The sequence below is a fragment of the Bos mutus genome, chromosome 14, assembly GCF_027580195.1.
Source record: "Bos mutus isolate GX-2022 chromosome 14, NWIPB_WYAK_1.1, whole genome shotgun sequence".
Classification (NCBI taxonomy): domain Eukaryota; kingdom Metazoa; phylum Chordata; class Mammalia; order Artiodactyla; family Bovidae; genus Bos; species Bos mutus.
In genome coordinates, this window is record NC_091630.1 from 14,372,568 (window position 1) to 14,391,780 (window position 19,213).

General features: G+C 43.1%; 1 protein-coding gene across 1 annotated transcript in view; it reads left to right on the forward strand.

Annotated features, from left to right (window-relative positions):
- SDC2 (syndecan 2) overlaps positions 1-19,213 on the forward strand; it is a 121,293-nt gene that overhangs the window by 31,863 nt on the left and 70,217 nt on the right. The gene's annotated exons all lie outside the window — the stretch shown is intronic.

Consider the following 19,213-nt stretch of genomic DNA (forward strand, 5'->3'; position numbering starts at 1 on the left):
GGATGTGTTTCTTTGCACTTAATTATCTTTCTAGGATTTTGGTGACATCTGTAGCTGAAAATAAAAGGAGCGATGGGTGATCTGGAGCATATCTCAAACGGGCGAATGTGAGAGTCTTCTTTTAGAGCTATGCCTTAGGAATACCTTTTATTTAGTGGCCTAATTAGGACAGGCCTGTGTCGGTTTATTGATTGACAAGCTTTTGAAGTACCTGTTGCCTGCAAGTGTGAATTTTTAAAGCAGTTACCTGATTTTTTTTTTTTTTTCCCTCTGACTTGGAGAAAAGTTAGGGCACAAGAAGACGCTATATATTATTTTCCTTGTTCTTCACCAAAGACAGAGTTTTGGGTTCTTTGGAAAAAGAAGTTTATCTGAAGGTCAGGAGCCCTTTCCTCCTTTGTTTCCCTTAATTGATAGCAGCGGCTCTTTGTCCCATTGGGATACATTGTCTTAATGCTATTCTTATGCTGTAATGATATCAAAGGAGGCAACTAAAGTGATTTTCTCTGTAGGCAATTATTCAGTTTATGATATATTATAAAACTTTTTGAAGAGCTATTTATACTCATAAGAGAGGGGAAGTAGCTTAAGGATCTATGATCTTTATTTGAGATAGTTACTAATCTATCTAATTGGATCTTTAGAGCAAAATGGGCAGTTTGTGGATGTGTAGTGTAAGATGATGGCAGCCCACTCCAGTGTTCTTGCCTGGAGAATCCCAGGGACGGGGGAGCCTGGTGGGCTGCCATCTATGGGGTCGCACAGAGTCGAACACGACTGACGTGACTTAGCAGCAGCAGCAGCAGCAGTGTAAGATGAATTCTGTGGAAGTACCACCTTGGAACTGTCAGCTCGCCCAGAAGTGACATTCCTCAGCTGGGAACTTTCTCTGGGTTGTTGTTATTCAGTCACTAAGTCATGTCCTATGATTTGTGACCCCACGCCAGCCTTCCTTGTCCTTTACTATCCCCCAGAGTTTGCTCAAACCCGTGTCCAGTGAGTTTGTGATGCCATCCAACCATCTCATCCTCTGTCGCCCTCTTCGCCTCCTTTCTCTGGGAAGGGTGTATTTATATATATATGTCTATTTCTGGATTAGTTTCACACAAGTGAAGTGTCTTTCCCACCTGCTGCTCTTTGCCTGGGGTTGGAATTTTTCCCTTTTAGTGCTTGTCACTTGGCCTTTGAATGGAAATGTGTCCTCCCTTTCAGAATCAGAAGATTGTGTAATTCATCAGGAAAAATTTCTCCGAAGACTCATTAATTCAGTTCCTCCATGGCAAACTCCCCACACTACAATGATAAACCTCTGAATTTGAAATCCCTTAAAATTTTTTTTCTTCCCAAAATGTGTACAATGAATTTCTGAGCTGCTAAAAATCCCACATTGTATCTCACTGTCATTCTCTGTAATCTCTTTTTAGAGGATTTGGTGTTGTTTGGCTGCTCCAGCTAAACCACATTAACACGAAATTCAGGCTTTTGAAGTGTAGAAGCAGTGTGGGAAGAATAACGGGAGATCCTAGGTTTCCTTGAAGAAGAAAGAGGGATATATGGTGAATACACATGAATGTCCCTTCCCCGGGGCCTCTGATGGTAAAGAATCCGCCAGCAATGTGGGAGACCTGGGTTTGATCCCTGGGTTGGGAAGATCCTCTGAGGAAGGAACTGGCTACCCACTCCAGTATTCTTGCCTGGGAAATCCCATGAACAGAGGAGCCTGGTGGACTAGAGTCCATGGGGTCACAAAGAGTCAGACACGACCAAGTGACTAACACACACACACACTCAACCATGTTTGAAAATGTGACTTAGTAATTTTGGTTGGGAGTTAAGCTTGTTCCCGGTGCCTTGGGCCTCTTCCAGGAGTGGCACTTGGAGTCCTAGGTACTGTTGGAGAGGAGCCTTTCATTCTTGGCGTTCTGGGGGAGATTTACGTCTGTAAGCCGGATAAAAATACGTGGCAAGGTGATTAGTTTAATTGGCCCACTAGTATAATTATTCAGTAGGAGGTGACTGTGGGATGGCTACTGTAGCCCAAAATGCCTGGTAGGAAGGGGGAGGAGACTCACTGAAAACAGCAGCAACGTTATAAAACGTTGGTTTAAATGTGCATTTAATAGCAAATTATCCTGTCACTTTAAGAAGGATGGAGGGATTCTTAACTAAGTGGGATTAGAATCCAACCGCCCCCACCCCCCCCGCCCTGCCGCGCACCCTCCAAAAAAAAAAAGAGGTGGGCTTTTTTTGGCAAGGATAATTGTGGGGAATTCTGTGAACGATGTCTCTCCCCTTAAGTAGTACCGGGGGTAACAGGATTTAGTGGATGTAAACTCACCCCAACCCTCAGCTAGTCACCCTTCCCCCAGGTGTTGCGACAGGCAGGGTGGCTGCAAGCTGGTGTGGCCCCAAGAGTGGGGGTGTCCTGGCTTCTTTCAGAAAAAGCCCAGTGGAAGGGAATGTGGTCAAGCGGCGGATTTTTCTTTCACATCAAAGGGCAGGGAATGTTGTGCAGACAGTGAGCTAAGGAGGAGGGAGCAGCCCTTTCGGTGCGCTTTGGGAAAGTATGTGTGGAACGCGGTGGTTCGGGGACCAGCACCCCCCCCCAACCCCCCAGAGGGTCCAGGTGCCTGCCTGGTTGCTGTGTTCCTGGAGCCCAGTGACCGGAGGCTGAAATTGCAGCCAGATGAACCGAAAATAAAATTGATGGCTTTATTGGACATTCTTTTCGTGAAATTTAACTTTCTAATGTGCACATTTATCACTGTGGGGATGGCATTATCCGTGGCTGACCTTTCGTTTGGGGGAGCTGCCACTTGCTGACTGCTGCTCCCTTCAGCTCTGCTTTGATTCCTCTCCACATCTGCTGAACATGTGAGATAAATATATATATATATACACACACACATATATATATGTGTATGCATGTATATACTTTTTCCTCTGAAGCACACTGAAAACTGGCTAGAAAGATTTAATGAAAATCAGTCAGAACTAATTTTAGCTAGCTATTCCAGTTTAGGGTCCGGGCTCTCCGGGTTTCTTTTCAGATGTAGACATTATGGCTTCCTACAAGTTGCTGGGGGGAGCATGGGGCAGCATGGGCAAGGCTCTTTGTGCAGGAGGCTGGGGGTCTTTAGCTTATTTCCACCCCTCTCCACACTGCCCCCCCGTTAATGATTTGGGGGTGGCTGGGAATCATAAGCCCGCAAGGCTTGTTATCAACGTGCTCAGTAATATTTAAAAATCTTCCTTCCTTCCTTCCCTTCCTCCTTTCCAGTAGGCATCAGAGCACGGTTGTGGTTACACCTAATAAACCTCAAAGACTTCCCTGGACTGTTTAATGGGACCTCATGGAATGACAACCCACTCCAGTGTTCTTGCCTGGAGAATCCCCATGGACAGGGGAGCCTGGTGGGCTGCAGTCCATGGGGTCACAGAGAGTGGGACACGACTGAGCGACTGAGCACGCACGCGGTGGAGTGTCATGCGCCCTTCAGTGGGTGGTGGGTGGTTCTTATTTTGAAAAGATGTGATGGCTGAGGACTTTCCAATTATTACAGTCTTTCATGGGATCAGAATTTGAGGGAGACAAGACTTAGGCCGTAATTTAACAGGTCATTGGAGCTTCGACACGAGTGTTGGGGGTGCTGGAGGCATTGGGTCACAAACATAAAATTGCACTCTGTGTTTCTGCTTGCTCCAGAGAAGTGGCTGGAACACCTGCTCTCGCTTCTTCAGGAGAATCCCAGTCAGGATGTCACTGTCTCCCCAAGTGCTCCCAAATGTTTGTGGCTGCCCACTCCCTCTCCCTACGACACCCTCTGTCTCATCTTTGGCCAATCTGGAGGCAGGAAGTAGTGGGACTTCCGGTTTGGGTGTGAGGTCACTAGGGCAGGAGGTGGCTTTGTCTTGGACGTGGTCATCTCTCACCTTGGGGTTGATGCAGCCTCCCCATGCTCAGCCTCCCACCTGTGCTTGGTGAATACTGCTCGGCCTTATTGCTGCAGCACTGGACGGTTGACTTAGGTCCCTGGACAGATTCCTTGTCAGAACACCCTTCCCAGTAGAGGGAGGCTGCACCCTCCTGCCCCTGTGTCCTGGTGGGACTGCATTACCTCTGATCCGCTTAGGAGGTAGGGACAAGGTTCTTGCCCTAGGAGCTAAAAGTCAGGCCCTGTTGCTCTAGTCTTTTCCTCCTCCTTAAACCTTCCTTATGATAAAATCTTCCTCTGCTGGTCAACCCTCCAGGCAGGTTTGCTGAACTCAAACAGAAGGTAGTGCTTAGAAGCGTTGAGACTCTCCTCCTCCAAGATCATGCCTTACGACAAACTGGATTCCCAGGTCTTTATTGATTTCTGGGGGTTTCCCTTGATAGTTGCATTCCCCCCGTCTCCTCTGGAAAAAAGCATTATTTGGCCTTACTTTGGCCATAAATAGAATCAGAATGAGACAAGGAACTCATGTAACTGAAAGGGTGGTCATCACAGTGCTTCCAGAGGGGAGGACTCAGGATGTTTGCATATCTCTTATCAACGTACAGAGCTTTTTTAAGTTTTACAAACTTATCAAGATCACTTATCACAGTAACTCTGTGGGGTGGGCGTCATTGACCTTGTTTCACAGGGGAGGAAAGTAGTCACCCCTTGAGGTTGGAGGAGAGGCTGAGCAAAACTAAGCATTTGATCCAAAGTAAAGCATCCAGTGGTAGAGCCAAGCCAATGGTCTTGGCTCTTCGACTTGACTGGTAGTGGTTTGCCTTGGAGTTTTTCTCTGTGATTTGGGCCTGGGCCAAAGTGGCTTTGTACCGATTTCTGTAATAGGTCTAAATCGATTAGATTTCAGTAAATACGTACTGATCATCTGTGATTCAAGATTTAAACATAGGAATCTTTAAAGAGATGGCAGACTTGAAGTTTTGTAGAGAATGAAGCATCAAAAATCATTTTACAGAGACAAAAGAAAAAAGTTACAAGTTTACATGCTTGATGTACAGACTGAAACCACCCTGCTATTACATAACAATATGTGTTTCTCGTTTTGCCTCGTGTGGCCAATAAATGCAGAAATTTCTTCACTCTCTTCTTTGCGTTAAAAAGGTGAAGCAAATGTCTCTAGCCTGTTTTCAGTGCTATGAGGGAGAGAGAGGAACTTCTTTCTAGATTATAGGAGTGCAAAGGGAATGGTCTCCTATTAACAGTGGATAGATTGTACCTGGAGACCAGTGGAAATGCCATCCCCATTGAGGGGAGGAGAGCAAACAGTTGAGCAAAAAGTGAGGAAAGGTCTTTCCCATTTCTTTTTGAGTACGAAGGGCCTTTGTAAGAACTTGGGGTACATCACAAAGACAAAATGGTCAAGCCAGGGAATCCGGAATTGGATTCTATATTGATTCCCTTGCATGCCACTGTGGGTTTCACTTGGCTCTGTTGACCCATCCGTAAAACCGGGATGGTGATACAGCTTTGAGGAAGGCTTGAAAGGTACTCACAAGGTCCAGGATCTGCAGGGGGTGGAGGTTGGGAGCTGGCCACCAGCCTGGAGGAGAAAGGCGGGTGTCCTCTGGAAGGTGATGGCTCCATGCAACTGTCTTTCTGATGTCTGCATGGCTCTAGTTCCTAATACTTGGCTCTGTGTTCGCGTGTCAGAGTCACACTCTTCATTTTCCATGACTCCTGTTGATTTTTGGCATGGACGCACCCAGGATTTATTTCTACAGCTAGCACTGTGATTGACCCATAATGGGTGCTCAGTAAGTACTGGTTAAGCGAATGTACCCCAAGGGGAAGAGGGACAGTGTGCCTATTCACAGGTGGGGAGAGACCGTGCCTGGGGACAAGTTTCGAGCTTCTTTATTTCTGCCTCTGGAGTGTTTGAATGCACGCTTCATAGCAATGGAGGCAGTGCCGCCATGCCATAAACAGCACCACGATCGGTCTTTGTTTCCCACTGCGTTGCCCAGGTCACTGCTTATCAGGAACAGTGCGGAGGGAGGAACCGCCCTTCTCCCGCCTCTGCTGGGTGCTTTCTGCCTAAGCTAGCCACCAAATTCTCAGGGCTATGTTTGTCCTTCTCACAGAGAAATCTGATCATGGCATTCTCCTTCCTAGTAAGTGCCCTCAGTGGTTCCCTGTCGCCCCAGTAAAGTCCATACTCCTTGCTCCTGGGGCACAGGGCCCTCTGACCTGGTCCTTCTACTGTGTTGGATATCAGGACCCCCTTGGGCAGCCCTGCAGGCTGTTTGGGGGTGAAAGGCAGTGGTCGGGGGTGGCGTTGATCTACCAGATGGAGTTAGATCTGCTGGGTTTAACTGGGGAATTTTAAAACCTGCTCTGAGTTGGTCTCCAAATGAGCCGAAAATCAGCTTATTTGGGACACATCAATACAGTACACTAAGAAAAAGGCATTGGATGTTTGCAGTAGGAGTGCAATAGTTCATGTTAAGGGACGGAGAAAATCGCGATGCTAAAGGATCTTTGCATATAGTCTTCAAACACCTACTCGATAAAAAGTGTTTTCAACTGACCCTGTAGTTTATTTGGAAGAATATATATATGTTTGTATAGGAGCACATGTATCTACACTTGCATATATCTTTTTAATTTGGAAAATAAATGAGACAGAGACTTGTATTACTGGAGATTGAAAATTGCTGTAAAGCTATAATAATAAAAGAGGATGACGTGAGTGTAAAAATGTACAAACAACCAAACAAAATAGCACTTCTCAGAAATTTTCAGTGTGTGGAACAACAATTATATGGTAAGTCCTTGGGAGAAGGTACTGGTTATCCTGTGAAGGTTATCCAGTGAAGGAGGTTGTGAAATTGGATACTTAAAAAAAAAAACCCACACAACCTATTTAGATCTTTGCCTCAGGTCATCACCAAAATACCATTCTTGTGCATTGGGTTATGTATTTTTAAAACCCTAAACCAAAAAAATATTGAAGGATATTTGATCTCTGAGTAAGGGTGTCTTTTTAAGGCTGAAAGCAAGAAGCAGTGGTTGCTCAACTTGAGTCATAAAATTATTACTTTTACCAAGGAATTAACAAATGACCAATAATGATCACTAGTACCAAAAAATGCAAGCCCAAACAAGTATTCATTCTTCTAACATCATATTAGGCAAGATTTAGAAAATGCGAATACTCAGTACTCATTAGGATATGCTTAGACATCCTTTCAGGAAAGAAATGTAGTTTTAAAAAGTCTAGATATTTTTAAGTGGTTTGGATTTTATATATACTGGGGGAGTATTTCTATTTAAAGACTAATGTAAATTATTTAAACGTGAAAACCTCTAGTTTTATATCCTTGGTTTTTCATCTTAGTTTTGTGGTTGCTTTTTAAATAACAAAGGCCCTTTGGCCTTTGAGTTGTCCAAAAGAGAGATACCTACAATTTAATGCTTTTAAGCATATACTATTCCATATAAAATAGGGCAAAGAGATAAACCATCAGGGAAAGCATGACTTATACAGGGGTTTTGTGACTCTTAATATTCTAGAAGACCATAATGAGGCATTATATGTAAAAGACAAGTCAGCCTAGACTCCAGTTTCAGGACTGTTCACATTGTAAGTCACAGGGTGACTTGGAGCACACTGCTTTAGCTCTCTGGGTCTTAACATCCTCATCTGTAAAATGGGAGAGTTGAGTTAACTCACAGTTTCCCAGCTAGGATGCTGTGGCACAGCTGTGCTGAGATTCTGATGGGTCTGAGACCTCGGGGCCACTGAACAGAGCCTGTGGTGGAGGCCACAGGTCCGTCACCTCCAGCCAAGAATAGCCACTTCTTTCTCCCAGTGGGTTGTGCAAACACTACCCCAAATCACACTTAACGGCATCAAACCTGGATGAAGCAAGTTGTTCCACTTTTAGATTCAAGAGGTGAAAGCTAGGTGGGGAAGGAGGTAATTTCAGATATCACGGTGAACCACTCATCCTTTTGACTCTATTCGGTGGTGTGTTTAAAAATGAACAGAGGAAAATACATCAGAATGTTATCAGTGATTGTTTTTGGTGGTGGGCTTACGGATAATTTTTTTCTCTTATTTATAATATTCTATGTCTTTCAAATTTGCTGTGTTAGGAATGGGTTAAGTTTAAAATGAGAATAGTCAACTAAAAACAAATTCTCCCTGTAGCCATCGTCATATTCCAAAACTCCGTGAGTACAGGTGGCCGCTGTGGCCGTCAGTGGTATGATTCTGACAAAAATTAAGTGCCAAACCCAGGACCCATTTCTCTTTATGTAAATGTCATGGGGGATTTTCATCCCAGGGTTTTTGCTTGGGCCGGTTTATGTTGTGAAGAATAACCTTTGAGCAGAGGCCTGCTGTTGAGGGAGTTAGAAGCCTTCTCTTTATTCAAGGGGCGCCTACCCCAAAAGTCATCTTCTTCCCCAAATGCTTCCTGCCCTTTCCCCTTCCCTGAGATCCCTGGAATTACTGAGTAACTCTTCTTTCTTCTTGATCCCAGTGTGTATATAGTTAGATGTCCCTTGTGCCCGCTCAGCTAAGCAATGGAGATTCTGTTTTTAACTTGTCCTCTCTAAGGCAGCCCTTCTAGGTCCTTTGTCATTATTATTTTTTTTCCTCTCCCAGCTCCCTCCCGCTTATTTACATCTTTCTGATGATGAGTTGCCTGGAACTTTCTGACCTAATAGTTTAAATCACACCAGACACCAGAGATGGTGGGCTTTTTTTTTTTCGCCTCTTTTTGGTTTTGCTTTACTTTGAGGAAAAAACAGTATAGACATTAAAGGTGTTTAAACCCTATTTTCTCTGGCTTCTTAAAAAAGCATTTTTGATGGACTCCAAACATTTTAGTTCTCTGAAAAGTGTGATTGTTTTGTCTAAATGTTGGAGGTGGCAGGCCCAAGGGTCATGAAAAGTGCCATTATAATTCTTCATCAAAATTTTAGAATGATTAATAGGGAGGCTACTGGGGCATGTAGTAATGACTCATAAAAGTCAGAATATGCTATAATACTATATGTATTAAAACTGCGCTAAATATTGATTCCTTCTTTTTATATAACACTTTAGTGTCTTACAAGGTGCCTTGACCTTCTAAACAGAGATAATAAACTAAGGTATTCAGTAATAGAAATTTCCAATTGGTGGAATGCTAGTAAAGGACGTTGTAATTATATATTTGATTTTTATATTAATGTTGTTTTCTTTGAGTGATGCCACTGCAGTCTGAGCCATTGTAACAAACGTGTTGAGTGTTCCTGATTATACAGCACCACGCTCTGCATTGCAGCTGACAGCATCACTTAGTCGTTGGCCATGGGCCGTAGCTCAGACTTACAAGATGTCAGAGTTAGTGGAGACCTTGAGGTCATCCAATCCAGTGCTTCCCAGTCATTTTCACTTCATAGAACACTTTGAAAAGGTTTATACACTCACTGCAAGGAGACAAATGGCTGCTTTTGGCTGGAGGTGTGGTTCTGGGGCCTCCAGTGTGGGCTCTGTACAGATGCCCTGAGGGCCCGGGAGCATCAGAAGCCTGGCACAGCTGGGCCAGCACATGCCAGTTGGGGAACTGCGATCTAATCCAACCCTCCCATTTTACAAATGAGACATCTGTGTTTACACATCGGGACCTAGAGAGGTAAAACAGCTTGTTCAAGGTCACACAGTGAATTAGTGATGTTATAGTAGATAGAATTGGAGCATTTCCGAGTCTGAAATGGCTTCTCTTTTACATAGAGTGATCTTTTTCAGGATCGTTAAGGACCATAAAGACCTTTTACAGGGCATGTTTTCCCAAAAGGTTTATTATCTCTTTGCCCTATTATATAAAAGAGAAGTATATGCTTAAGAGTAGTAAATCATATGTATATTTCTTTTCAACAATCCAAAGAATAAAAGGTTGTTTTAAAAAAACCAGTAAAATGAAAGTTACGAAACTGGAAATGGCACAGTATATATAAAAACCACTTTAAAATATTTTATTTACACAAATCAAAAATGTACTCAGTGTTTAAAAGCTGTAAGTTTGGGAGTTGTCTTGCTTTTGAAATTCAAGAGATAAAAATACGATGGAAAAGGAGATGGAAAATGTTAATAAACACAATGAACTGCCGTCACCTCCATCCTTACATTTAAGCCCTTTAAGAATACTAAGTAGCTGTGGTTCTCTGGGGTAGTCTTATGATTCAGTTCTGGTAACTTCTGAGTTCTCCTTCTACCCCATGGTATGACTCACTGATTCTAGTATCATCATGGCTTAATCCAGACTTACATACGTCAATGTGTGTGCCAGTGAGGATGGTATTGGAACAAGGCATCTAGTTTTCGGTTCCATGACTGAACTACAAACTCTGTGTGCCAGTTTAGGACAGTTCATGGCATGCTAGAGTTGTGACATCAGATGGATCTGTTCCATCATTACCTCAAGATGTGTAAGTCTAAACCAGCATCACCTACCATTTACAGCTCTATCTTAATCTCTGTCTCCTTTTTCTCATTTATACAGTGGGGAAATCACAGTACCTGTCTGCTAAACTTTTGGCACAGGTTAAATACTTTTTATAAACGCAAAGACTCAAGAATAACATCTGGCACATAGTAAGCCCACAATAAATGTTAGCTACTGTTATTATTTGCCACAATGATTGTCTTGGAGTAAGGGGCAGGTGAGGCCTTCAGATGTGGGTAAGAGCTATTCTACTTTGTCAGTTTCAGACTAACACCTTTTATAAAGATAGCAGTCACCTAACTGAGTTCTTGCAGCACCAGGGAGTGTGAATCTTGCCAGGTACCTCCAACAGGCTCCTTTTGAGGGAGGTTTTTGTTGGACTTTCTTCTTTGAAAGAAAGATAAAGAAAGCCTGCCTTCTGGGACGTGGAGAAAATATATTTCCCCCCATATTTAACATTAAATTCTGGTCATTATTTTGCAGACTGTCGTGGAATAAGAAGGAGAGATAAAGATTCCAGCTTTTGACTTTCCTAAGACTTGCAGCTAACCAGTATCTTCAGCGTGGTACTTTCTGAGTCATGCGCTCCTCCAGACGGTGTCGGGGGAAGGGCTGGAGCTTAGAATTCAGACAAGCTGGCTTTGGCTTCTGGCCACATGTGACTGAGCACATCCCGGCTGTGCCTTCACCTTCTCTGGTAGTCCTCCAGGTGGAAGCCAACTGCTACAGGTGTACGAGCTATCAGGGATGCAGAGGAAGAGGCTAGCGAGGTGCCTGGAACGTAGCCCGTTTGCCATGAATGTGCCTTGTCTTTTCTGCGTTCATTGTTGCCAGAATTGTGGTTTCATTTTTAAATTTTTTTACCTGCATCTTTGGGCAGTCTTGTGTGGTAGCCCAAGGCTGTTTCTCCCCAGTAGTCTTTCCATGATGACTTTCAGCTAATGGTTCTCAAGCTCCTCGTCCTCTGCCTTCTTCCCCCACCAACTTTTAAGCATGATACTGAGTTTCTTCAACCCCTGTAGTTTTTTCACCCAAGTTGTCAGTCCCTTCATCACAGTCTCTGGCCTCACTGTGCCTCTTGCTGTCTCACTGTCCTATCCCCTCACCCACAGGATTGCCAGATAAAATACAGGATGCTCAGTTAAAATACAATTTCGGATAAACACCTAATTTTTTTAACATGAGTATACCCCTTGCACTATGTGGGACATATTTATACTAAAAACTATTCATTATGTGAAACTCAAATTTGACTGAGCATCTCTTATTTATGACTCTGACAACCCTATGAATATCTGTTACCAGTTACACTGCTGTGGCATATTTTGGCTTTAAGAATACCAACAGGAAAAAGAGAGGCTTCCCAGGTACCTCCCGAGGCCGCAATTTGACTGCCTTGAAAAGAAAATGCCTGACAGTTAAGAGGAGAATCTGACAGTTGGTAGGAAGCTCTGTGATGTCAGGGCAGGAGATACATATCCGCTTTGATTCAGGAGATTGACATGATATTAAAAAAATGGTCATTTAGCAGTTCAGCGTTACATTAGGCAGTTTTATGAAACGTAGAAATGGCTTTTTCATGCAGCTCAAAGGCATGATGTTGAAATGGAAAACCCAAACAGGAATGATTTGTGTTCATCAACTGTGAACACTTAAGGAAATCTCCACGGGGAATACCGAGTCATCAGATAACATGGACTTACTCTACAAAGAATCTAATTTATGGGTGAGAAATTTGAAAACAGAATGGCTTGCGCCAACTTTTCTTTTTCTTCTTTTTGTTTCTTCCCTTTCACTTCTCTCCTGAAAGACAGAACTAGAGTTGCCGCAGCTATGGATAAGAAAATCATGTGAAGGTTGGTTACGGCCTGAATGCTCCAAGGTAGGGGTTTCACTGGTAGCTCTGTGATACGTTGAGTATCCTCTGGGTGTGGGTGGTCATCATATTTCCTGTGTGTGCCTGGCGGGGCTGTAGGTGCCAGGGCTGCAGCAGCAAGTGACCTAGGCCCAGTTCCAGCTTCATGGAGCTTGTGCTCCGTCAGTGGGCGCACCTTGAGAAACACAAAGATGTGCCAGGTTGGGAGGAAATCCTGGTCTCCGGGAGCCGATTAGGATTGGTTCCTGTGTGCTTTTCCTCTGTTCAGTTAGAGACAGGGTGCGTCGTTGGCCAGAGCACTGGAAACCTGTCTGGGCATTGTTGTTCGGAAAGCTCATCAAGCCTCAGGTCCCTCATTGGGGAATTTTACACCAGAATCTTCAGTCCAACCTGACAGTGGCAGACTGTAATAAAATAGCTAGTCAACCAGCCAGTCAGTCTGTCTTCACAAAATAACAAAGGTATCGTCCATGTTATGTCAGATAGCATGCCTGCTAACATTGGCGCATTAGCGGCACCTTCATAGACGTCTACTGTTATGAAAAATGGCGGAACTTGGGTCATTCTAATGACATTATGATAAATTTGAGGGGACTGAAAAGATCGTACTGTGATAGTTAGGTGTTTCTTCCTTACCAGGAGAGTTTAGAAATGGTGCAGAGTAAGAGAGAAGACTGGTGGTTCTGGAAGTTCTCAATTTTTTTTTTAAGATAAGAGAAAAAGCCTGATTTTAAATCCCTTGGAATCTGAACTCTTGCCTGTATTCCAGAAGCTTCTTGGGCTGCTTGAGATCCCCAGCCTGAAGTTTTTACAGGACCTCACAGTGTCCAGATATTTCAGAGTTGTCACAAAGTTCTCCATAAATTCTGGAAGCAATATACTTAAGGAATAAACGCATGCAGTGGAGTACTCTAAGGCTCCTTTCTCTGTGACAGTAATGAGGTGGTTATCAAAAAGACTGCCTAGAAATCAGTGGTTTTAGGTGTTCAGGGAAGTCAATCTAATAACTTTTCTTCTGAAAGATTTTTGCTTTGGGATATTTTGTTTATTTTGTACTGGTTTCAAATGCTATTTTAATGAGCCTAGTATTTTGTAGTGGGCCTATAACCTAGCCATGAATTTTAAGGATAATTTAGAGGGAAAAAGTTCATTCTTCTATTCCTTAAGGGCTAATATACTTAAAAATATCTGTCAGCTTTGTCTTTAAAATCTTTTTATTTACAGTGACCCCTGACTTCAAGCCTAATTGGTTTCCGAACGTTTAGTCTTGAGGCCTGGCCATAACACAAACTCTAGTTTCCTGTAGGCTGTGTTGAATGTAAAGTTTATGTGATATATTGGGCTTCCCTTTCTGGAAATCTGCTTTATAGTGTTAAAAATAACAAAATGGATATGAAAATATATCAGAAAACATTGTCCTTTTTAAGAGACAAATGTTTATTAAATATTTTAGATGAAAGATAGTAAAAAAAAAAAAAAAGCTTTGCTGCAAATAAATGTTACTGCTTAGGTTGGATTGATTGAAGTTGTTCGTTCAGTTTCCCTTAAGCAAATATAGGTATTTTTGCTACTGCTTTTAGTCCCTTAAAATTGTGTTATATAATGGAATGGTCTGCCTCAGATTCTCTTGTGCATGAAGATTGATAGCAATGCCACTAAGTTTCTTAATTGCTGAAAACTGAAGGAGGGGCAGTTGCCACAGCAACTTTTGTAGCCACCCATGCCCTGATATTTCAGAAGGATCTTCTTTGCTGAGCTGTGAATGAAATATTAAGAATTCATTCAAGTCTTCAGAATGAGCAATTGCTGGAGAAGAAATTCATTTGCCCTAAGTACAGTCAGAGCAGACAGCTAGCTGGATGTGTGCTGTCCCCAGGAGCATCAGCCATGCGAGTTCACTGACTGAGGTGTTGACTTGCGGGGGTCTGATTGCCATCAGTTTTGTTATCCCTGTGAGGATCTTATAAGAGGAGAGGTAGTTGCAAATTGAGCTGTCTTTGGGGTTTGTTGCCTGGCCATTATTAGGATGTTCTCCTTTAATCTATGTGTGTTTGTGTCTCAAAAAAGTGAGCAAAACCAAAGGTTTGGCTAAGAGAACAAATTTATGCTGTAATCATTTGTTGGTTTTTCTTTTCAATAAGAAAACAAAGCAGGGCTTGGCATTACTTGTAAATAACCAGCACTGACCATAGAATTTCATGTTGGAGTTCTTTCAGAAGTGACATTAAAGGAAGATCTTTTATCTCCCATGTTTCAAAGATGAAACACATCTAAGTGTGAATGAGATGATATTAAAGTATTTTCTTCAAACATCTTGGGTACTTCTTGCTTTCTTACAGATCATCTCATTTGGTTTTGTGCTTTGTAGAGTTGCATACATGGTAAATTACTTAAGAATGTGTGGATGTGTTGACTCTCACTTTCTGGTTGAATTTTTGTTTTTAAAAAATTACTGAATTATGTTAAGAAAGGAAGAAAACCAATCATCTTGCATGATGCTCATGGTCAAGGAAACATCAATCTATAAATCAACATGTATTAAGTGTGGTAGTTATTTGCTTAGCACCAGACCACAGGGATTAAAGGAAAACATGAGGAATGACCTCCACTCTCCTTAAAGTCTCTTGATCACTTATTAGTGATTAAAAAGCAATAAGACATGAGTTTAATGAGTTTTTCACTACCAGTGCATTCTACTCTCATTTTTTTCGTTCATCCTGTTTGCTTGTGTTAGATAACATTTCTGGTCTTCTTAGTCTTGTGGGTTACTCTCCTCCTCAGGTTTTCCAGTTTTCTAAGGTGTCCTTTTTGGATCAAGGTCTATTTTAACAGTTTCCTATCCTTTGGGAGGGCTTCCCGGGTAGCTCAACTGGTAAAGAATCCACCTGCAATGCTGGAGACCTCAGTTCAATTGCTGTGTCGGGAAGTTCCCCTGGAGAAGGGGTAGGCTACCCACTCCAGTATTCTTGGGCTTCCCTGGTAGCTCAACAGGTAATGAATCCACCTGCAATGCGGGAGACCTGGGTTCAGTCCCTGGGTGGGGAAGATTCCCTGGAGGAGAGCATGGCAACCTATTCTGGTATTCGTGCCTGGAGAATCCCCATGGACAGAGGAGCCTGGTGGGCTACAGTTCATGGGGTGGCAAAGTTCCAGACACGACTGATTGACTGAGCACAGCAGCATAGCACCCTCTGGGACGTCATATGAGAGGAACAAACAAAAGCAGTTAGGACTAATTAACATGGTTGGGAAAATAGGGCCATATTGACAGGAAGAGTTCCAGAAGAAATGCTTCTAAAACAAGTCATTATATTTAGCTTCATGGAGATAATTCGATCAGGCTTCCAGGAAGTGCCAAGGAGTAGGAAGAAAAGTGTCATGTTCGTTATGAACAGCATCTCTATCTACGTGTGTCTGATGTCTGTTTAGAATCTCAAGATGGTGGAGGAAGGAAACGGGAAGCCCCTCCAGATGCAGCGGTGAGTGCCTTGACGACTCAGAAGTCTGTCGCTCTCGGTAGGTCCCCGGTGCTCCTGCCTGCCTTGGAGGTCACCCTTGTGGAGACAGTGGCTACCCAGAACACCCCCCCAGCCACACACACACACACACACACAGCTTTATTTAAACTTCTGTGGTTTGTGGAAGTCAGGATTTGAAAAGCTTTATCAATTGTTTATTCATTCTGTAGTGGCTTTCTCTTTGCAGATGAAGAGGCTACCCTCTTGGCCTTTGTGAAAATAGGTTTTCCTCCTGTCCTGAAACAGAAGCTTTAAAATATAAACTGATAAAGGCAAGGCGTTTTACCAGGAAAATCTCAGTTCACACAGGCCCAGTGAGTTATTAAGTCCCGTACTCTCCTTGAGTGTAGGGCATAGAAGAGAGCCTTGGGAAGCATTTTCTTACATTTTTGTTAATTGCAAGTTCATCTCTGTTTCTCTGAAAAGTGAAAGTGAAAGTTGCTCAGTCATGTCCAATTCTTTGTGACCCCATGGGCTATACAGTCCATGGAATTCTCCAGCAGAATACCAGATTGGGTAGCCTTTCCCTTCTCTGGGGGATCTTCCCAACCCAGGGGTTGAACCCAGGTCTCCCACATTGCAGGCAGATTCTTTACCAGCTAAGCCACCAGGGAAGCCCTTAAGAAAGAAACTTAAAACTCACACTTGAGGAGACTGTGTTCCAGTCTCTGAGGTACTTTGATTCAAAAGGTATTTATTATAGAAAAAAAGCACATATGTACAATGGGTTATTACTCAGTTTTAAATAGAGGAAATTCTGCGACCTGCTCCATGGATGAACTTTGATGAGATTATGCTGAGTGGAATAAGCCAGTCGCGAAAGACAAGTGTTAAGTCTTGTAGGATTCCACTTTCATTTATGCGCGGCACCTAGAGCAGCCAGATTCCTGGACACAGAAAGAAGATAGAAGGGTGGTGGCCCAGCGACTGAGGGCAGGAGGAATGGGGATTAGTTTAATGGGTACAGAGTTTCAGTTTTGCAAGATGAAGAGCATGGATGGTCGTGATGGGTGTAGAACGTAGTGAATGTAAACACTCCCGAACTGTACAGTTGAGAATGGCTAACGCGGTATATTTTATGTTCTGCATATTTTCCTATGATTTTTAAAGATATTTATTGAACATCTGGTTTTTGGGTGCTCATTAGACTCCAGTGACTGCACAAGTGTCCCCAGGTTTAGGGGAGCTTTACAGGTCAGTGGGAGGTGAGGGTGTGATTGATGGCTGCTGGACTGGGCGGTGCACTTACATCACGGTAAAGGATGCTTTGGCCCTAAACTCAGGTGAACCTGCACTGAGCCATGAGAAAGGACCATGTGAAATGGGCTTCACACGGACAAGGGCTTCACGAGGACATCACAGAGAAGCCTGTTTCTGCCTGGCTTCGCCTCCCAAAACGTGGTGTGGCTTGTCGCTGTGTCCCCAGAGCCCATGCCTTAAGGATCACCAGTTTTCCCCTTTAACTGGTTTGCTTTCTGCTCCATTCCGAAATCCAGCTCTGCCCTTCCTCCTTGGCCTCCGTTTTTGAATCACCTGTTTGGTGTGTGAGGATCTCCAATTTTACAGCCCATATCATTTTCCTCCTTTGGACTGTCCATTCAGGGAGGACATGGGCTCTGTAGCCCTCTGACCTTGGCAGCACCCAGTGCAGTAAAATGCACTTAATGAGTGTTTTGGATGAGGATGAGCCTCTGAAGTTGGAAGCTGACGTTGTTGATGCCTATTTAATTGAGGGTTATTAATGCCTCTTTAACAGTGAGGGATGGTTTTTCTTCCATTTCTACCAGAGATCAACAAGCTGTCAGGTTTTTCCAGTGGTCCCATAGGGTCGCAGAGTCGGACACCATGGAAACGACTTAGCACGCACGTGGGCTGAGCATATGTCCTGGGTTTTCATACCTGATTTTCTGGCTTAATTATTAATAGCTCCCCTCTTTCCCTCTCCAAAGTGCCCTGGTTGAACGATAAATTTTATTGCTACTGTGGTTAAAAGGGAGGAACTTGTGGAGAAAATCAGTTATTAAGGAAAAATGGGGAGCGGAGGAAGGCAACTTGAAGCTGCTACATATTCAGGAGGTGAGGAATTTGAGAAATAGCTGCAGAGTCTGGCGTGTTAGGGGTTCTTTGGATGGAAAAAATGTATTTGACTCTTAAATTATAAGCATGCTAGTTAAATTATAAAGCATATGCTAGTCTGATATGTTAGAATTTGAAAGTCTTGAGGGCTGTATGGGATCAAAGGAGGATTTATTTTAATTAGTCACATTATAGAATCCTTTAGTGCAGGTTAACAGGCTGATATGTTTACTTAGAGCTTCAAACATTTTTATGGCTAATGGCAAAAGAGTTCAATATAAGGTACAGATGTGTGTATGTGTCTTGCATTTGTTTCTTTAACTATGAAAATGACTTTCAGTTTGGTAAAATTCTGTTTTTTATGTGCGTATGTATTTAACTTAGATAATTGTATACTGAATATTCGTTATTGATTGACCCTCAGTTCAGTTCAGTCGCTCAGTCGTGTCTGACTCTTTGCGACCCCATGAATCACAGCACGCCAGGCCTCCCTGTCCATCACCAACTCCCAGAGTTCACTCAAACTCATATCCATCGAGTTGGTGATGCCATCCAGCCATCTCATCCTCTGTCGTCCCCTTCTCCTCCTGCCCCCAATCCTTCCCAGAATCAGAGTCTTTTCCAATGAGTCAACTCTTCTCATGAGGTGGCCAAAGTACTGGAGTTTCAGTTTTAGCATCATTCCTTCCAAAGAAATCCCAGGGCTGATCTCCTTCAGAATGGACTGGTTGGATCTCCTTGCAGTCCAAGGGACTCTCAAGAGTCTTCTCCAACACCACAGTGCAAAAGCATCGATTCTTTAGCGCTCAGCTTTCTTCACAGTCCAGCTCTCACATCCATACATGACCACAGGAAAAACCATAGCCTTGACTAGACGAACCTTTGTTGGCAAAGTAATGTCTCTGCTTTTGAATATGCTATCTAGGTTGGTCATAACTTTTCTTCCAAGGAGTAAGGGTTTTTTAATTTCATGGCTGCAATCACCATCTACAGTGATTTTGGAGCCCCCAAAAATAAAGTCTGACACTGTTTCCACTGTTTCCCCATCTATTTCCCATAAAGTGATGGGAACCAGATGCCATGATGTTAGTTTTCTGAATGTTGAGCTTTAAGCCAACTTTTTCACTCTCCTCTTTCACTTTCATCAAGAGGCTTTTGAGTTCCTCTTCACTTTCTGCCATAAGGGTGGTGTCATCTGCATATCTGAGGTTATTGATATTTCTCCCGGCAATCTTGATTGACCCTAGCTATTTAAAAAAGCCAAGATGATAAAGAAGGAAACTAGGTAGGACCATAGTAATATCTTTA